Source organism: Heterodontus francisci, chromosome 29 (genome assembly GCF_036365525.1).
Source record: "Heterodontus francisci isolate sHetFra1 chromosome 29, sHetFra1.hap1, whole genome shotgun sequence".
In the NCBI taxonomy this organism is placed as follows: Eukaryota; Metazoa; Chordata; class Chondrichthyes; order Heterodontiformes; family Heterodontidae; genus Heterodontus; species Heterodontus francisci.
In genome coordinates this window covers 39,648,394-39,670,131 of record NC_090399.1, presented here as the reverse complement: position 1 = coordinate 39,670,131, position 21,738 = coordinate 39,648,394, and the positions used below count along the sequence as shown (strand labels likewise).

The 21,738-nt window shown below is 43.5% G+C and overlaps 1 non-coding gene across 1 annotated transcript; it reads left to right on the top strand.

Moving 5' to 3' along the window:
* The first annotated feature begins 21,386 nt into the window (after positions 1–21,386).
* On the top strand, positions 21,387–21,469 carry trnas-gcu (transfer RNA serine (anticodon GCU)). Its single transcript has one exon. It is a non-coding gene; the product is annotated as a tRNA-Ser (tRNA).
* Positions 21,470–21,738: the final 269 nt, after the last annotated feature.

The following is a 21,738-nucleotide window of genomic DNA, read 5'->3' as shown; positions in this document are numbered from 1 at the left end:
TTTAGAGTTCAAAAACAAAGCCCTGGACCATCCGATCCAGCCATGTGGCCAGCGGCATGGGGCAGGCAGTCCAGAGCAGTGGTAGCTAGTTAGCGTGGACATCTTGAGCGGGGAGTCGCCAAGGGTCAAAAGGGGGTAATGAAAGAGTGGAAATACACTTAGTATATTCGGCAGCATAATTGATACTGTGCATGGCAGAAACAGCAACATTATGCGTATTGTATGCACAGCAGCATTGTGTGTAATGTGTATGTGACTGTCAGCACGCTGTGCACCTTTATCAGCATTGGTGTCTGTAACACTGACTGACAAGGAGCTGCAGCTCTCTGGAATGTAGGAGTCTGCAGAATCTTCTCCCTTGCAAGTAAAAATAAACAGTACACTGTTAACCTCTATCAGACAGTTGAGTCATAGAGTTATACAGAACAGAAACAGGTCCTTTGGCCCATCGTGTCTATGCTGGCCATCAAGTACCTATCTATTCTAATCCCATTTTCCAGCACTTGGCCCGTAGCCTTGTATGCTACGGCGTTTCAAGTGCTCATCTAAATACTTCTTAAATGTTGTGAGGTTTCCTGCCTTAGGCAGTGTGTTCCAGATTCCAACCACCCTCCGGGTGGAAATTTTTTCCCCAAATCCCCTCAAAACCTTCTGCCCCTTACCTTAAATCTATGCCCCCTGGTCATTGATCCCTTCGCGAAGGGAGTAAGTTTCTTCCTATCTATCCTATCAATGTCCCTCATAATTTTGTATACCTCAATCAGGTCCCCCATCAGTCTTCTCTGCTCTAAGGAAAACAACCCTAGCCTTTTCAGTCTCTATCTTCATAGCTGAAATACTCCAGCACAGCCAACATTCTGGTGAATCTCCTCTGCACCCTCTCCACTGCAATCACATCCTTCCTATCGTGTGGTGCCCAGAACTGTACACAGTACTCCAGCTGTGGCCTAACTAGCGTTTTATACAGCTCCATCATAACCTCCCTGCTCTTATATTCTGTGCTTCGGCTGATAAAGGCAAGTATCACATATGCCTTCCTAACCACCTTATCTACGTGTGCTGCTGCCTTCAGTGATCTATGGACAAGTACACCATGATCCCTCTGACCCTCTGTACTTCCTAGGGTCCTACCATCCATTGTACATTTCCTTGCCTTGTTTGTCCTCCCAAAATGCATCACCTCATACTTTTCAGGATTAAATTCCATTTGCCACTGCTCCGCCCATCTTACCAGCCCATCTATATCATCCTGTAATCTAAGGCTTTCCTCCTCTCTATTTACGACACTACCAATTTTCGTGTCATCTACGCACTTACTGATCATACCTCCAATATTCACATCTAAATCATTAATGTACACTACAAACAGCAAGGGTCCCAGCACTGATCCCTGTGGTACACCACTGGTCACAGACTTCCACTCGCAAAAACAACCCTCGACCATCACCCTCTGTCTCCTGCTGCTAAGCCAATTTTGGATCCAATTTGCCAAATTGCCCTGGATCCCAGGGGCTCTTACCTTCTTATGCAATCTTCCATTGAGGGACCTTATCAAAAACCTTATTGAAGTCCATGTAGACTACATCAATTGCCTTACCCGCATCTACACATCTAATCACCTCCTCGAAAAATTCAATCAAGTTTGTTAGACATGATCTCCCCTGCCAAAGCCATGCTGACTATCCTTGACTAATCACTGCCTCTCAAAGTGGAGATTAATCCTGTCCCTCAGAATTTTTGCCAATAGTTTCCCTGCCACTGATGTGAGACTCACTGGGCTATAATTACCTGGTTTATCCCTGCTACCCTTCTTGAATTATGGTACTACATTCACTGTCCTACAATCCTCTGGTACCTCTCCTGTGGCCAGAGAGGATTTGAAAATTTGTGTCAGAGCTCCTGCTATCTCCTCCTGTGCCTCACATAACAGCCTGGAATTCATCTCATCCGGGCCTGGGATTTATCCACCTTTAAGCCCGCTAAAACAGTAATACTTCCTCCCTTTCAAGTATATCACAATCTCCCTCTCTGATCTCTACACCTACATCGTCCTTCTCCATAGTGACCACAGATGAAAAGTAATCATTTAAAACCTCAGCTATGTCCTCCAGCTCCACACACAGACTAACACTCTGATCCCTAATGGGCACTACTCTTTCCCTGGTTATCCTCTTGCCCTTAATATACTTATAAAAAGCCTTCGGATTTTTCTTTATCTTGCCCGCCAGTATATTTTCATGTCCCCTCTTTGCTCTCCTAATTACTTTTTTTAAGTACCCCCTACACTTTCTATACTCTTCTAGGACCTCCGGTGTTTTCAGTGCTTTAAATCTGCCATAAGCCTCCTTTTTTTCCTTCTCCATTCCTCTATATCCCTTGACATCCAGGGTTTCCAGCACTTGTTGGACCTACCCTTCACCTTAGTGGGTACATGTTGGCCATGAACTCTCGCTGTTTCCTTTTTGAATGACTCCCACTGGTCTGATGTCGACTTTCCTATAAGTAGCTCCCAGTCCACTTTCGCCAGATCCTATTTTATCATATTGAAATCAGCCTTGCCCCAATTCAGTACTTTTTTTTCCATTCCCGTTTGTCCTTTTCAATAACTACCTTAAAACTTACAGAGTTATGGTCACTATCCCCGAAATGCTCCCCCACTGACACGTATACCACTTGTCTAGCTTCATTCCAGGATTAGGTCCAGTCCTACCCCTTCTCTTGTAGGACTTTCTATGTGCTGGGTCAAAAAGCTCTCCTGTCTGCATTTTAAGAATTCTGCCCCTTTAAGCCTTTTGCACTAAGACTATCCCAGTTGATATTGTGGAAGTTGAAATCCTCTACTATTATTACCCTATTATTTTTACACCTCTCTGAGTTTTGCCGACATAGCTGCTCCTCTATCTCCCCCTGACTGTTTGGAGGCCTGTCGTACACTCCCAGACAAGTGATTGCCCCCCTTTTTGTTTTTAAGTTCTACCCATATGGCCTCATTTGAGGAACCTTCCAAGATATCATCCCTCCTTCCTGCAGTAATTGACTCCTTGATCAATAGTGCCTTGCCACATTTTCTTTTACACCCTCCCCTTTCATGCCTGAAGATTCTATACCCTGGAATATTGATGTGCCAGTCCTGCCCCTCCTTCAACCATGTCTCTGTGATAGCAATAATATCATAATCCCATGTGTTAATCAACACCTTCAATTCACCTGCCTTACTAATAAGACTCCTTGTGTTAAAATAGATGCAATGCAGCCTTGTATTATTTGCTTGTGCTTTAACAGGTCTATGTTTGCTCTGCCTTCCAGACTGACTCAGTTTCTCTTCTATATTTGACTGCATCACCCCCTAGTGTACCTCTATGCAGTATCCCATCCCCCTGCCAAATTAGTTTAACCCCCCCGCCCCCCACCCCCCACACCCCCCAACAGCAGTGGCAAACCTCCCAGCAAGGATGTTGGTCCCATTCTGGTTCAGGTGCCACCCGTCCAACTTGTACAGGTCTCACCTTGGCCAGAAATAGACCCTGTGATCCAGGAAACTAAAGCCCTCCCTCCTGCACCATCTCTTCAGCCATGCATTCATCTGCTCTATCCTCCTATTCCTATACTCACCAGCTCGTGGCACCAGGAGTAATCCAGAGATTACAACCTTTGAGGTCCTGCTTTTTAATCTGCTACCTAGCTCCCTAAATTCTTATTGCAGGATCTCATCCATCTTTCTACCCATGTTGTTGGTACCAATGTGTACCACGACCTCTGATTGTTCACCCTCCCCCTTCAGAATGCCCTGCAGCCGCTCCGTGACATCCTTGACCCTAGCACCAGGGAGGCAGCATACTATCCCGGAGTCACATTTGCGGCCACAGAAATGCCTATTTGTACCCCTTACGATAGACTCCCTAATCGCTATAGCTCTCCCACTCTTCTTCCATCCCTCCTGTGCAGCTGATTCACCCATGGTGCCACATACTTGGCTCTTGCTTCATTCCCCTGAGAAGCTATCTCGTCCAACAGTATTCAAAGCAGAATATCTGTTAGAGAGAGAGATGGACCCAGGGGACTCCTGAACTACCTGCCTAGTTCTTTTACTCTGCCTGGCCGTCACCCATTCCCTTTCTGCCTGAGCAGTCTTTACCTGCAGTGTGACCACCTCCCTGTGCTTGCTATTCATGATGATCTCAGCCTCGCGGAAGCACCACAGTGTCTCCAGCCACTGCTCCAGATCTAAAACGCAGATTTTGAGTAGTTGCAGCTGGAGGCACTTCCTGCACATGTGTTCACCCTGGACACTGGAAGTGTCCCGGACTTCTCACATTGCACAGGAGGAGCATTCCACGCTGCTGAGCTGCCCTGACATGACATACCCTTAATTTACTCCCTTAAATTAGCCAAAAATTAGATTATTTAAACTAGGGAGAGTCATTAATTGATGTTAATTGATTCTGAACAACATCAGGAACAAGTCTGATGAATCTTCATTGCCTTCTCTCTATGACAATAATATCCTTCTTAAGGTAAGAGGACCAAAACTGCACACAGTACTCCAGGTGCTGTCGAACCAAGGTTCTATACAATTGAAGCAAGACTTCACTACTGTACTCAAATCCTCTTGCAATAAAGGCTAACTTACCATTAGCCTTCTTCATTGCTTGCTGCACCTGCATGTTAGCTTTCATTGACTAATTGACGAGAACACCCAGGTCCCTTTGTACATCTACACTTTCTAATCTCTTACCATTTAAGAAACACTCTGCACGTCTATTGCTCCTATCAAAATGGATAAGCTCACATTTTTCCACATTATATTCCATCTGCCACATTCTTGCCCACTCACTAAGTCTGTCCAAATCCCCTTGAAGCTACTTTGCATCTACCTCACAACACTCCCACCTAGTTTTGTGTCATCTGCGAACTTGGAAATATTACATTTGGTCCCCACATCCAAATCATCGATAGATATTATGAACATCTGGGGCTCAAACACAGATCCTTGTGGTATCCCACCAGTAAGGTGAGAATGACCTGTTCATTCCTACTCTCTGTTTTCTGCCTGTTAACCAATCCTTAATCCATGCCAGTATATTACCTCCTATCCCATGTGCTTTAATTTTGCTAACCAAATTTGTGATTTGTAATGCATTGTGAAACGGGTGATTGGCAGTTGTATGTTTAAGGGATTCACTGCTGGATTCAATCTGTGTTCCTTTAAAACTGGGAGGTGCTGCCTACTTAATGTATGCAGTTTTCAAACCAGAATACAACTCCACCTCTATTTTTGCCCTTGGTTTCTTTAAAGAATTGGTCCTCCTGTGGGGGACTTTATCAAAAGCCTGCTGAAAATCAAAGCATACCATGTCCACTGACTCCCCTTTATCAATTCTGTCAGTAACATCCTCAAAACACTCCAACAGGTTTGTCAAACATGATTTCTCATTCATAAATCTATGTTGACTATTCCCAATCAGATCATTATTATCCAAGTGTCCATTTATCACATCTTTTAGAATGGATTCTAGCATTTTCCCAATGACTTATGTAAGGGTAACAGGTCTGTAAATTGTTGCTTTCTCTCTCACTCCATTCTTAAATAGTGGGGTGATATTTGCTATCTTCCAATCTGTAGGAAGCACTCCAGAATCTATAGAATTTTGGAAGATGATCACCAATGCATCCACTATCTCCATAGCTACCTCTTTCAACACTCTGGGATGTAAAATCTCAGGTTCTGTGGACTTATCAACCTTCAGCTCCATCAATTTCTCCAATACAACCTTCTTACTAATACTAATTTCCTTCAATTCCTCATTCCCCCTAATCCCTTGAATCGCTAATTCTGGGAGATTTCTTCAGTGAAGACAGACACAAAGTAATCATTTAGCTTCTCAGCCATTTCTCTATTCCCCATTATAAATTCCCCTGATTCTGCCTTGAATGGACCCAGCTTTGTCTTAGCAAAACATTTCCTTTTTACATACGTATAGAAGCTTATACAGTCTGTTTTTATATTTTTTGCTATTTTATATTCATATTCTATTCTCCCCTTCTTTCTAAGATTATTTGTTCACCTTTGCTGTATTCTAAAATCCTCCCAATCCTCAGGTTTACACTACTACTTCTGGCAAATTTATTGGCATTTTCTTTTAATCTTATATAATCGTCAACTTCCTTTGTTATCCACTGTTGACTGCCTGTATTTTTGGGATTTTTATGCCTTGAGGGAATGTATAGTTCCTGTAATCTATGTACTAATTCTTTTAGACTATTCATTGCCTATGTACTGTCATACCTTTTCATGCATTTTTCCACTCCACATTATTTTGCTTCTCATACCATCATAATTTCCATTGTTCAAATTTAACACGCTGGCTTCAGATTGACTACCTCACTTTTAAACATCATGTAAAATTCTATCATATTATTGTCATTCATCCCTAAAGGTTCTTTTAGAACAAGATTATTAATTAGTCCTTTCTTATTACATAATACTAGATCTAAATAACCTGTTCTCTAGTCGGTTCTTCAACATACTGCTCCAGAAAACCATCACAAACACACTTCAGAAACTCTTCTTCCACAGCCTTCATGCTCATGAGATTTACCCAGTCTATATGCATATTTAAGTCACTCATGATAACTATTACCCATGCCTACATGCTTCTCTAATCTCCTGATTAATACCATGCAGCATATTATCACTATGAGCAACCCTTACCAATGTTTGCTGCCCCCTTGCTTTTTCTTAGCTCCACCCAAACAGATTCTACATTTTGTTTTTCTGATCTGATTAACACCTCCTTTTCCTTTTTGCCTGTCCTTCCTAAATGTCGAAAATCCTTGAAAATTCAGTTCCCAGTCTTGATAATGTTTCCGTTATGCCAATTAGATCATACCCATTTACCTCTATTTGGACCTTGAAATCATCTATCTTGTTATGAGTGCTGTGTGCATTCAGGTAGAGTGCCCTTAACCTTGTCTTCTTGACATTCTGCATCCTAAGCCTAGTTGATGCTCGCCTTTGTTTCGCCTGTCTTCTAATGTCACTTGCTACTTTTCTATCTCCTGTTACCAGCTGTACCTCCTTCCAATTTGAGCTATTGCTTCGGTTCCCATCCTCCTGACCAGCTATTTAAACCCACCATAACAGCACTAGCAAATCTCCCTGCGAGGATGTTCACTCCGGTCCTGCTAAGGTGTTGCCTGTCCATCTTATATAAGTCCCACCTGACCCAGAACTGATCCCAATGCCTCAGAAGTATGATTCCCTCCCTCCTACATAAATTCTTCAGCTGCATGTTCAATTGATCAATCCTCCTATTCCTATGCGCACTGGCACGTAGCCCTGGAAGTAATCCTGAGATCACTGCTGAGGAGGTCCCGCTTTTTAATTTCCTTCCAAACTCCATAAAATTTGCTTTTAGGACCTCATCCCTCTTCCTACCTATGTTATTGGTACTAATGAGGACCATGACCTCTGGTTGTTCATCCTCTCCCAGAAGGATGTCCTGCAACCTTTCTGTGACATCCTTGACTCTGGCACCAGGGAGGCAACACACCATCCTGGAGTCATGTTTACTGCCGCAGAAATGCCTGTCTGATCCTCAGACTATTGAATCCTCTATCACTGTTGCTCTTTCACTCTTCCTCCTCCCTCCCTGTGCAGCTGAGCCACTAGTGGTGCCATGGAGTTTGCTCTGGCTGCACTCGCCCGAGGAGTGTCCAGTATCCAAAATGGAAAACCGATTAGCAAGCAAGATAGATGCAGGGGACACCTGCACTGCCTGACTGTTTTTCTTATTTGGCTTGGCAGTCACCCATTCCCTATCTGCCTGCATGTTCCTAACCTGCAGTATGACCACTTCTCTAAACGTGCTATCCACATAGTCCTCTGCCATGCGGATGCACAACAGTGACTACAGCCACCACTCGAGTTCCGAAACCCAGAGCTCAAGCTTTTGCAGCCAGTGACACTTCCTGTAGATATGGTCATCTAGGGCACGTGGTGCGTCCATGGCTTCCCACATACTGTAGGATGTACATTCCACTTGGCTGAGCTGACCTGCCATAAAGCAACTTTAAAAATTTTTTTATTATAACGAGAACTCAAATAACTTACCAGTTACTTACCAATCAGCTTCTTTCTCTTTACTGCAGAGAGAAGCAGTTCTTGGAAGCTGAAAAAAAGAAAAAAAGAAAGAAAGAAAGGAGCCCCTCCCTCAGCACCAAACTCTCTACTTCACACACTGTGCCCTCCAGCAGCACTCAATGCAGACAAGCAGCACTGAGAGTCCCCTGAATTTATACTCTGAAAACAATGCTGTGTCAGCTCTGCTAGAGCTCAGAAACCAGTTTAAGCTAGCTGCCTAATTGACTAGCTACAGCTACTCTCAGAGTGTTTGTATACCCCTGTTTACTCTGCTAGAGCTCAGAAACCAGTTTAAGCTAGCTTCCTAATTAACTAGCTACAGCTAGTCTCAGTGTTTGTATACCCCTGTTTATAACTGCAAGAAAGCTAACTTACCTCTTAACTAAAACAGGAATTTCAATTAATTGATTAATGTAAACAAAACAAAACAAAACTTGTGTTGAGAGATTGACCCTTAAAATCCACTCACTTACCAAACTCCTTTCTTCCCACTGACTGCAGACATGTCACTTCTCTGTGGACAACTCCCCTAGTCACCAAGGCTCCTGTTATTTACTTAGCTTAAGACATGTGACATCAAGTAAGGATTTGTTTTCAAACAAAATCTCAAATGCTTCCAGTGACCTTGTTTTTCCAAAAAAAAAAAAGTCCAGAATCTATGAAATCTTTTCAGTCTTTCAAATGAATCCATTTCCACAATTTTTAAACACGAGTCCTCAAAAAATATTGATAATAATACTGCTAAAATCCTTATGGTCCTAAAATATTTATAATAATAACAAGACACAGACAATGATAGAGAGGGAGAGAGACAGAGATACAGACACTGGGAAACTGTGCTAGAGAGGGTGAGAAAGTGATAGATTCTCTTCATATAACTCCTTTAATGTTATAAAATATCAAAAGTTGCTTCACAACATTATAAAGCAAAATTTTACACAAAGCCACATACGGTGATAGCAGGATGAATAGATAGGTTTTAAGAAGCGTCTTTAAGGAGACCGAGAGAGGTGGAGAGGCTTAGTGACAGAATTCCAGAGCTTAGGGCCCAGGCAGCTGAAAGGCACACTCACTAATGGTCGTGCAAATAAAATCTGGGAATATTAACAAGCCAGAATTAAAGGAGCGCAGAGATCTCAGAGGTTTTTAGGGCTTGAGGAAATTACAGGAGTAGGGAGTGTCTTAATAGCTGCAGCATATTACAGAGATAGGGAGGGTTGTAGGGACATCAGAAGGTTAGAGACAGGGAATGTTGTATGGGCTGGAGGAGCTTACAGAGGTAGGATAGGGTGTAAGGCTGACAAAGGTTGCAGAGATAAGGAGGGGTGCAGGGCTGGAGATGGTTATAGAGATAGGGAGGGGTGAAGGGGCTTGAGGAGGCTGCAGAGATAGGGAGAGCAGAGAAACTGGAGGAAGTTATGGAGGCAGAGAGGGGTGTAGGGGCTGGAGGAGGTTATAGATATAGGTGGAGTGAGGCAATGGAGGGTTTTGAAAGAAAGGATGAGAACTGGAAAATCAAGGCATTGCTGGACCGGGAGTGAGCACAGGGTGGGGACTGATGGGCGAATGGGGTTTGGAGTGAGTTGAGAGATGGGCAGCAGAGTTTTGGAAGACCTCAAGTTTAAAGAGGGTGGAATGTGGGAGACCAGCCAGGAATGCTTTCAGAACATAGGAACATCGGAACATAGGAGCAGGAGTAGGCCATTCAGCCCATCAAGCCTGCCACCCTTGCCACTCAGTATGATCATGGCTGATCATCCACTTCAATGCCTTTTTCCCACACCATCCCCATATCTCCTTATGTAATTTGTATTTAGAAATCCGTCAATCTCTGCTTTAAACATACTCAATAACTGAGCTTCCACAGCCCTCTGGGCTAAAGAATTCCAAAGATTCACAACCCTCTGAGAAAAGAAATTTCTCCTCATCTCTGTCCGAGTGGCTTCCCCCTTATTTTGAAATTGTGTCCCCTGGCTCTAGACTCCCCAACCAGTGGAAACATCTGAGCTGCATCTACTGTGTCTATCCCTTTAAGTGTTTTGTAGGTTTCAATGAGATCACCTCTTATTCTTCAAAAGTCTAGAGAATACAGGTCCAGTTTCCCCAAGCTCTCTCCATAGGACAGTCGTGTCATCCCAGGAACAAGACTGGTGAATCTTCGTTGCACTCCCTCTATGGCAATAATATCCTTCCAAAGGTAAGGGAACCAAAACTGCACACAGTACTCCAGGTGCTGTTTAACCAAAGTTCTATACAATTGAAACAAGACTTCACTACTCTTGCACTCAAATTCTCTTGCAATAAAGGTTAATATACCATTAGCCTTCTGAATTGCTTGCTGCGCCTGCATGTTAGCTTTCAGTGACTTATTGACAAGGACACCCAGGTCCCTTTGTACATCTACATTTTCTAATCTCTTACCATTTAAGAAATACTGTGCACATCTATTCCTCCTACCAAAGTGGATACCCTCACATTTTTCCACATTATATTCCATCTGCCACATTCTTGCATACTCACTACGTCTGTCCAAATTCCCTTGAAGCTGCTTTGCATCTTCCTCACAACTCACATTCCCATCTAGTTTTGTGTCATCCACAAACTTCAAAGTATAACAATTGATCCCCACAGCCAAATCAATGAATGATATTGTGAACAACATGGGCTCAAGCACAGATCCCTGCAGAACCCTACTAGTCATAGGCTGCCAATGCAAGAATGACCCTTTTATTCCTACTCTTTGCTTCCTGCCTGTTGACCAATCATTAATTCATGCCAGTATGTTACCTCCTATCCCATGTTTTTTAACTTTGCGAACCAACCTCCAGTAGGGGACTTTATCAAAAGCCTACTGAAAATCAAAGTATTCTACGTCCACCGACTCCCCTTTATCAATTCTGTTAGTAACATCGTCAAAAACCTCCAACAGGTTCATCAAATATGATTTCCCAGTCATAAATCTATATTGACTATGCCCAGTCAGATCATTATTAGCCAATTGTGTCCATTTATCACATCCTTTAGAATAGATTCTAACATTTTCCCAATGACTTATGTAAGGCTAACAGTCCCAGTTTTCTCTCTCTCTCTCTCCCTTCGTTCTTAAATAATGGGGTTATATTTGCTACCTTCCAATCTGCAGGAACCATTCCAGATTCTATAAAATTTTTGAAGATGATCACCAATGCATCCGCTATCTCCATAGTTACCTTTTGCAACACTCGAGGATGTAGAATATCAGATCCTGGGGACGTATCAACCTTCAGCCCCATCAATTTCTCAGATATGACCTTTATACGAATACTAATTTCCTTCAATTCTTCATTCTCCTCAGTCCCTTGGACCTCTAATTGTGGGAGATTTCTTATATCTTCCTCAGGGAAGACAGACAAAAGGTAATAATTTAGCTTCTCTGTCATTTCACTATTCCCCATTATAAATTCTTCTGATTCTGCCCATTATGGACCCACATTTGTCTTAGCCAAACTTTTCCTTTTTACACACCTGTAGAAGCGTTTACAGTCCATTTTTACGTTTCTTGCTCGCTTACATTCATATTCTTTTCTCCCTTTATTTATCAGTTTCTTCATCCTCCTTGGTTGTATTCTAAAATCGTTCCCATTCTCAGGTTTACTATTACTTCTGGCAACTTTTAAACTTATACAATCCTTAACTTCCCTTTTATTCACGGTTGAATGCCTGTACGTTTGGAGTTTTTGTGCCTTGAAGGAATGTATAGCTGCTATAAACTATGTAATATTTCTTTGAAGATGATCCATTGTCTATGTACCTCATCCAATTTTCCCTTCATGTCTTCACAATTTCCTTTGTTCAAATTTAACACCCTGGCTTCAGATTGAACTTTCAAACATCATGTAAAATTCAATCATATTATTTTCACTCATCCCTAAAGGTTCTTTTACACCATGATTATTAATTAGCCCTTTCTCATTACATAATAGTAGATCTAAAATAGCCTGTTCTCTGGTCAGTTCCTCAACATACTGCTCTAGAAAACCATCGCTAACACACTCCAGAAACACGTCCTCCATAGCATTAGTGCTCATTAGGTTTAACAAGTCTATATGCAGATTGAAGTCACCTATGATTACTGTATTACTCATGCTACATGATTATCCAATCTCCTGATTAATATCTGATTAAAGATAGTATCAAACTTAAAGAAAAAGTCTATAATTGCGTAAAGCTGGGAGGCAGGTCAGAAGATTGGACAGAGTATAAAAAACAGCAAAGAATGACTAACAGATTGATAAGGAAGGTAAAATTAGAGTATGAAGGAAAGCTAGCTGGAAATATAAAGACAGATGGTATGAATTTTTATAGTTATTTAAAAAAGAAAAGAGTTAACAAAGTGAGCGTTTGTCCGATAGAATGTGAGTCTGAGGAATTAATAATTGATAATAAGGAGATGGCAGATGAACTGAACAGGTATTTTGCATCGGTCTTCATGATTGAGTATACACGTAACATCCCAGTATTAGCTGTAAGTCAGGAAATGGAAGGGAGGGAGAAACTCAAGAAAATTTCTATCACCAGGAAAGTGGTATTGAACAAGTTGTTGGAGCTGAGGGCTGACAAGTCCCTGGGTCCTGATGGACATCATCCTAGTGTGTTAAAAGAAGTGGCTAGTGAGATAGTTGATGTGTTAGTTTTAATTTTCCAATATTCCGTAGATTCGGGGAAGATTCTGTTAGATTGGAAAATAGCGAATGTAACTCCTTTATTCAAAAAGGGAGACTGAAAGCAGGAAACTACAGGCCATATAGCTTAACATCTGTCTTCGGGATAATGTTAAAAGCTATTATTAAAGGCGTTATCACAGGTCATATAGAAAAATTCAAGGGAATCAGGCAGAGTCAACATGGTTTTGTGAAAGGGAAATCATGTTTAACCAGTTTATTGGAGTTCTTTGAGGGAATTACATGTGTTGTGGATAAAGGGGAACTGGTGGATGTATTCTAAGATTTCTAGAAGGCATTTGATAAGGTGCCACATCAAAAGTTATTGCAAAAAATAAATGCTCATGGTGTAGGGGTAACCTATTAGCATGGATAGAAAATTGGCTAGCTACCAGGAAACAAAAAGTAGGCATAAATGGGTTATTTTCTGGTTGGCAAGATGTAATAAGTGATGTGCCGCTTGGATCTGTCCTGGGGGCCTCAACTTTTTACAATTTATATAAATGACTTAGATGAAGGGACCGAAGGTATGGTTGCTAAATTTGCTGATGACACAAAGATAGGTAGGAAAGTATGCTGTGAAGAGGACATAAGAGTCCACAAAGGGATATAGATAGGTTAAGTGAGTGGACAAAGACCTGGCAAATGGAGTATAGTGTGGGACAGTGGGAAAGTGTCCACTTTGGCAAGAAGAATAAAAATTAAGCATATTATCTAAATGGTGAGAGATTGCAGAACTCTGAGATGCAGAGGGATCTGGCTGTTCTAGTGTATGAATTGCAAAAAGGTTACTATGCAGGTACAGCATGTAATTAGGAAAGCTAATAGAATGTTATCACTTATCGCGAGGGGATTTGAATCCAAAAGTAGGGAGGTTATGCTTCAGCTATACAGGGCATTGGTGAGATCACATCTGGAATACTGTGTACAGTACTGGTCTCCTTATTTAAGGAAGGATGTAAATGCGTTGGAAGCAGTTCAGAAAAGGTTTACTAGACTGATACCTGGGCGGGCTGTCTTACAAGGAAAGATTGGACAGGCTAGGCTTGTATCCGCTGGAATGTAGAAGAGTAAGAGGCAATTTGATTGGAACATGTAAAATCCTGAGGCGTCTTGACAGGGTGGATGTGGAAAGATATTTCCCCTTGTGGGAGAATCTCTAACGAGACGTCATTGTTTAAAAATAAGGAGTCATCCATTTAAGACAGAGATGAGGAGAAATGTGTTCTCTCAGAGGGTTGTGAGTCTTTGGAATTTTCTTCCTCAAATGGCGGTGGAAGCAGAATCTTTAAATATTTTTAAGGAGAGGTAGATTCTTGATAAGCAAAAGGGTAGAAAGTTATCGGGGGTAGGTGGAAATATGGAGCAATCAGTTCAGCCATGACCTTATTGAATGACGGAGCATGTCCGAAGGGCCGAGTGGCCTACTCCTGCTCCTAATTCGGATGTTCACATGCCCCACTACATCACTGCCTATAAACAACTTCTACCAATGTTTGCCAGCCCTTGCTGTTTCTTAGCTCCACTGAAACAAATTACACATTTTGTTCTTCCAGTCTGAGATCCTCCCTTACTAATGCACTGATCCCATCCCTTATTATCAGTGCAACACTATCTCCTTTACCTTTTTACATGTCCTTCCTAAATGTCGAATATCCTTGAATATTCAGTTCCCAGTCTTGATCACCCTGCAGTCACGTTTCCATTGTAGCAATTAGATCATATCCATTTACCTCTATTTGGGCTTTTAAATCATCTACCTTGTTGTGAATGCTGCATGCATTCAGGTAGAGTGCCATTCGCCTTGTCTTCTTGACATTATTCTACATTCTATGTCTGGTTGATGCTCGCCTTTGTTTCGCCTGCCTTCTAAAGTCACTTGCTACTCTTCTATCTCCTGTTACCATCTTTACTTCCTTCCAATTTGAGTTACCCCTCAGGTTCCCATCCCCCTGACAAGCTAGTTTAAACCCTCCCCAACAGAACTAGCAAGTCTCCCTGCGAGGATGTTAGTTCCGGTCCTGTTAAGATGTAGCCCGTCCCAGAACTGGTGCCAATACCTCAGAAATAGGATTCCCTCCCTCCTACACCAATTCTCCAGCCATATGTTCAATTGATCAATCCTCCTATTCCTATGCTCACTAGCAGGTGGCAGTGGGAGTAATCCTAATATTACTCTTGAGGTCGTGTTTTTTAATTTCCTTCCTAATCCACCCTAAAATCAGATTTCAGTTCCTCATCCCTCTTCCTACCTATGTTATTGGTACTAATGTGGACCATGACCTCTGGCTGTTCACCTTCCCCAAAAGGATGTCCTGCAGCCGCTCCATGGCATCCTTGACCCTGACACCATGGAGGCAGCACACCATCTTGGAGCCACGTTTACTGCCACTGAAACGCCTGTCTGATCCCCTGACTATCGAATCCCTATCACTATTGCTCTTCCACACTTCTTCTTCCCATCCTATGCAGCTGAGCCACCTGCAGTGCCATGGACTTTGCACTGGCTGCACTCCCCCAAGGAGCCATTGCTGTCACCAGTATCCAAAATGGAAAATCGATTAGCAAGCAAGATAGACTCAGGGGACTCCTACACTACCTGCCTGATTCTTTTAAGACTGCCTGGCGGTCACCTATTCCTTCTCTGCCGACATGTTCCTAACCTGCAAGGTGACCACCTCCCTAAGCGTTCTATTCACGTGGATGCACAACAGTGACTCCAGCCACCGCTAGAATTCCGAAACCCAGAGCCCACGCTTCTTCATCTGGTGACACTTCCTGCAGATGTGTTCATCAAGGAAACGTGGTGCATCCATGACTTCCCACATACCTCAAGGTGTACATTCCACTTGACCAAGCTGACCTGCCATACCTCAACTTTAAAAACATTTTATTACAATGAGAAGGAGAATAACTTACCAGTTACTCACCAATAAGCTTCTTCCTCTGTACCGAAGAAAGGAAGCTACTGGAGGCTGAAAAAAGGTAGAAGAAAGACAGAAAGGAAAAAAGAAAGGATCCCCTCCCTCAAGCACCAAACTCAATATTTACACTCTGTGCACTTAAAGCAGCTCTCAGTGCAGACACATTTTTTTGTCTTAATTTATAGTGCCCCTCCTGACTGAACTTTTTCATTCACCAAACTCCCTTCTACACATTCTGTGCTGCAGCATCACTCAATGCAGGTAAGTAGCACTGAGAGTCCCCTGAATTTATACTCTGAAAACAATGCTATGTCAGCTCTGCTCGAGCTCTGCTAGAGCTCAGAAACCAGTTTAATCCGGATACCTAATTAACTAGCTACAGCTACTCTGAGTGTTTCTATACCCCTGTTTAAAACTGCAAAAAACTTACCTCTTAACCTAAACAGGAATTTCAATTAATTGTTAAATGTAAACAAATGTAAATGTAAACAAAACAAATGCTGGTAATCAGAGATTAAACCTTAAAATTGACTAACTTACCAAACTCCCTTCTTCACACTCTGTTCCTCCAGCAACACTCAGTGCATTAGAATAGTCAAGTCTAGAAGTAACAAAGGAATGGATGAGGGTTTCAGCAGCAGATGAGCTGAGGCAGGGGTGGAGTCGGGAGATAATACAGAGGTTGAAATAGGTGGTCTTAGTGATGGAGTGAATATGAGCTCGGAAGCTCATCTCAGGTTGTGAACAGTCTGGTTGAGCCTCAGACAGTTGCCAGGGAGATGGATGGAGTCGGTGGCTCGAGAATAGAGTTTGTAGCAGCACCGAAGAGAATGGCTTCTGCCTTCCCGATACTTAAATGGAGGAAATTTCTGCCCTCCCAGTGCTGGATGTCAGATAAGCAGTTTAATAATTTATCAACAGTGGAGGAGTTGAGAGAGGTGGTGGTGAGGTAGAGCTGGATGTTGTCAGTGTACATGTGAAAATTAACAGTGTGTTTTCAGATGATGTGACTGAGGGGCAGCATGTAGATGAGAAATAGGAGGGGGCCAAGGATAGATCATTGGGGGACACCAGAGGAAACGGTGTGGAAGCAGGAAGAGAAGCCATTGCAAGTGATTCTCTGACTATGATTAGATAGATAAGCATGAAACCAGGTGAGAGCAGTCCCACCCAGCTGGACGACAATGCAGAGGTGTTGGATGAGGATGGTGTGGTCAACCATGTCAAAGGCTGCAGACAGGTCGAGAAGGATGAGGAGGGAACTATTAACAATATCAGCTAATGTGGGAGCCAGGAAGGGACTCGGCCCCGTCCATCCAAGCACCGTGAAGATGAGGCCCAGGGGCTGTCAGCCCGACCCCACTCCCTCGATTCGGGTCCAGAATCCCTATCCTAGTTCCTCAGCTGGTCTTGTTCTGATGCAAACCCTCCAGACACACAACACCGTCTGACTCAGAGAGAGAGGGAGAAAGCGAGACGCAGTGAGCACGTGGGGGGAATGGAAGGAAGACTGTCTCAAAAAATTGTCTCCAGAAAAAAACAACTCACGCGAGATTTCCAGCATTTTCAGCTTTTGTAAGAATATTTTTGAATTCTAAGCAGATGTGAGGAGCAGAGAAATGAACCGGTGGAGGTGGAGGAGAGTCTGTGGCTGCTACATACGAACATACAAATGAGGAGCAGAAGTAGGCCATTCAGTCCCTCTAGCCTGTTCTGCCATTCATGGCTGATCGAATTCCACACTCCCATCTAGCCTGATAACCTTTGATTACCTTGCCTAACAAGAATCTATCTACCCCCACCTTAAAAATATTCAATGACTTCACCTCCACCACCTTCTGAAGCAAAAAGTTCCAGAGTCGCACAACCCTCTGAGAGACAGAATTTCTTCACATTTCTGTCCTAAAAGGACGTCCAATAATTTTAAAACAGTTCCCCCTCATTCTGGACTCACCAACAGGAGGAAACATCCTTTCCACATCCACCTTGTCAAGACCATTCAGGATCTAATATACTTCAATCAAGTCTCCCCTCGCTCTTCTAAACTCCAGCGAAAAAAGACCAGTCTGTCCAACCTTGGTAAGACAACCTTCTCATTCCAATTATCAATCTAGTGAACCTCTTCTGAACCACCTCCAATGCATTCACATCCTTTCTTAAATAAGGAGACTAAAACTGCACACAGTATTAGAGATGTGGTCTCACTAATGCCCTGTTTAACTGAAGCATAACATCCTGACCTTTATTTTCGATTCCTCTTGTAATAAATGATAGCATTCCATTATCCGTCTTTATTACTTGCTGTACCTCTAGACTAGCTTTTTGTGACTCATGCACTAGATCCCTCTCTGCAGTCTTTCTCCATTTAAGTAATACTCTGCTTTTTTATTCTCCCTTAAGTGAACAACTTCACATTTCAGCTGTTTTCCCTCCTGTCCTGCAGGGGGTGGTGTTAGTCTCTTCCAGCCCCCCCAACCTCTCCTACTCCCACCGCTGGGGGTATTTTCACATCCCCAGCGTTTCCTGCTGTCGTTCACTTGATGGAAGTCTGGGAATAATTATTCCATTCTTGGACTGGAAACACTGGGACCTGCCTCTGGGCTGCTCTCAGTAGTTTTGTTTATTCATTAATTGAATAATTGATGTAACCGGATATTTCACCGCGCTCTTGACCTGCTCTCTGAACTTGGACTGAGTCACCACATAAATAAATGTGTTTGTGCAGCAACTTAGATTCTGCAGCATATATCCGACTTGTTCAAATATAAAAGAAAAATCATCATCAAAGTGATGTGTGATGTTTAAATAATATAAAACGTAAACCAACCACAGAAGTATGAAGTTGCCGGATATGGTGAAGAGTAAAATCACAGACTTCCTTCTGCTCTCCATCTCTGGGTCACTGCGATTCTCTCCCTTGCTCTGACCCCTCAGTCCCTTACGGACTCGACTGGCCACTAAAATGTGTCTGACTGTCAGAGCGTTGAGCAACAGGATTAAAACAAATGGGATCAATGGAGTTAAAACCGAATGAAACCAGCTAAATCCCACCCATCCAGGCTCAGTATAATAGCTTTGCTTTATGTAACAGCCCCACGGTACATTGTCGATTATCTCTCCAGGTTCATATGCAAAGTAGAAGGGGATGTTTTTTGAACAGAGCAGAATACAGGTTGTTGCTAGAACCACAGCCGCAGTTTTCTCCGTACAATATTTTGTTTTCAGCTTCTGGCAACAAATGGCCACAAAACGATCAAAGGTGAAAGTGACAGTGAACCAGACAGAACAGTCTGTCGTTGCCCAGAGCAGGACAGCGTTAACATGACACACAGGGGAGATATTTAGGAAAGACACCGGAAAATAATAATAACTGATCTGGTTCTGTACTACCTCAAATAAAATAACCAGTAGATCCGCCGTTGCCATGGCCACCAGGTAACGAGTGGTGCAGGTGGAGAGGCCGCACTTTCCCCAGGACAGGATCACAATCGCCAGTAAATTAACTGTAAGAGAGAGAAGGGAAAAGAGACTGGAAATTACTGATCAAACATTCTCCGTGTCTGAACAAGACAGTAAGGGCAAGATTTTAGCACCAAAAACAGGGGAGATGGGGGTGGGTCAGAGGTTAAAATTGAAAAATCTCAAGTCCGATACCAACCGACCTCTGAACCCCTACTTCCGTGTTTAAATGAGTCAGGAAAGGGGACAGACAACCACTCCCAGGAGGCGGGTTGGTAATTTAAATATTTTAATGAGGCTGGAATACTCTGATTTAATCTGTTTTATAGTTTTAACTCTGTCCGGCCGGGATTCCCCGTTATTTCCCACACCACATAAAAAGAAACCCTGGATTGGGGATTTGAACAGTCCCCCCTCTGGGAATGAACCACTCCCTCGGGATCATCCCCACTTTCCCTACGATAGGATCCCACCAGTGCCTGGCATCAAACTGCATCCCAACTGATCAGACCCCATTCCCCCTCACCCCACCCCAACCACTGCCCACCCCCCTCACAGATCAGATCTCACCAGGATCCTGTGATTGAACCCCATCACTCCCTGGAGTCAGACTGCATCCCCATGGAACAGACATCTCCACCACCGGGATGGGTCCAGAGGAGGTGTAAAAGGTTACAGCAGAATAACAGAGGGGGAGGGGAGCATGGAAAATCTGGCAAAGAGGAGAAGACTCCAGTGGCCTGGAAAAGTGATGGAGAATGGTAGGTAAACCCAGGGGTGTGGCCCAGCCTGCCAGCTGTGTACCAATAGGGGATCCCCAGCCCAAGCACCAGCCCACACCCCCTCCACTCCCAGTGACTCTGGTGTAGCCATCCTCCATTACCAGCACAGGCCGTCCCAGAAAGTGTTGAGTCTAAGAGGCAATAAAATGGCGAATTGTTAAATCCAGTGCTGTTCCTCATTGAACTTCAGTGGAAGAGTGTAGGAGGTTGGAGATAGAGAGGTCAGAGTGTGAGTGGGATGTAGAATTAAAATGACAAGTGACCAGAAGCTCAGGGTCACACTTGCAGACTGAAGGGAGGTGTTCAGCAAAGCAATCACTCAATCTGTGTTTGCTCCTCTCCCAATGTCCAGGAGATTCCATCGTGAGCAGTGAATATTGTTAATAAATTGAAAGAAGTCCAAGTAAGTCACTGTTTCACCTGGAAGGAGTGTTTGGGGCCTTGGACAGTGGGAAAGGATGAGGTAAAAGGGCAGGTGTTACATCTCCTGTGCTTGCACGGGAAGATGCCTGGGGTAGAGGAGCTGATGTTGGGGGTGATTGAGGAGTGGATCAGGGTGTCACAATGAATGGGGGGAAGGGAGGGGAGCAGAATATATGTTTGATGTTGGACTTAGCTGGATGTGATAGAAATGTTGGAGGATGATGTGTTGAATGTGGAGGCTGGTGGGGTGGAAGGTGAGGACAAGGGGAACCTTATCGTGGTTTTGGCAGGGAGGGAAAGAGTGAAGGCAGTAACGTGGGAAATGGGATGGACACGGTCGAGGACCCTGTTAACTACAGTGGAGGGGAATTCTTGACTGAGGAATAATGAAGATATTTCAGAAGCACTGGTGTGGAAGGTAGCATCGTCAGAACAGATGGAATGGAGGTGGAGAAACTGGGAGAATGGAACAGAGTCTTTCCAGGAAGCCGGGTGGGAGGAAATATAATTAAGGCTGCTGTGGGAGTCGGTGGGATTATAGTAGATATTGGTGGACAGCCAATCCCCTGAAATGGAGGTAGAGAAGTCGCGGAAGAAGGGAAATGTCAGAGACGGACCATGTGAGGACGAGGGAGGGGTGGAAATTAGAAGCAAAGTTTATGTAAATTTCCAATTCAAAACAGAAGAAGGAAATGAGACCAGCACAGTCATCAAATTATCAGAAAAATATATGAGTAGGATTGGACCAAAGAATGGTCCACGTATCCGACACAAAGGCAGCATAGCTAGGACCCCAACAGCTCCCATAGTGACAACATTAGAGTGTGGAATATCCCAATGTTTACACCAAGGTCCACACACCTATACTTTACAACACGTTCCCTTCACAGGGATCAGGATCAGGAACCTGCGAGGGTTTTCATTCTCAGACCATACAGGCCACTACTTTGCAAGTGACAAGGTGGCCGAGCAGTTAAGGCGATGGACTGCTAATCCATTGTGCTCTGCAGGCTGTGGGTTCAGATCCCATCCTTGTCGTTAGTTGGGCGGCACAGTGGCGCAGTGGTTAACACCGCAGCCTCACAGCTCCAGCGACCCGGGTTTAATTCTGGGTACTGCTCGTGTGGAGTTTGCAAGTTCTCCCTGTGTCTGCATGGGTTTTCTCCGGGTGCTCCGGTTTCCTCCCACAAGCCAAAAGACTTGCAGGTTGATAGGTAAATTGGCCGTTATAAATTGCCCCGAGAATAGGTAGGTGGTAGGGAAATATAGGGACAGGTGGGGATGTGGTAGGAATATGGGATTAGTGT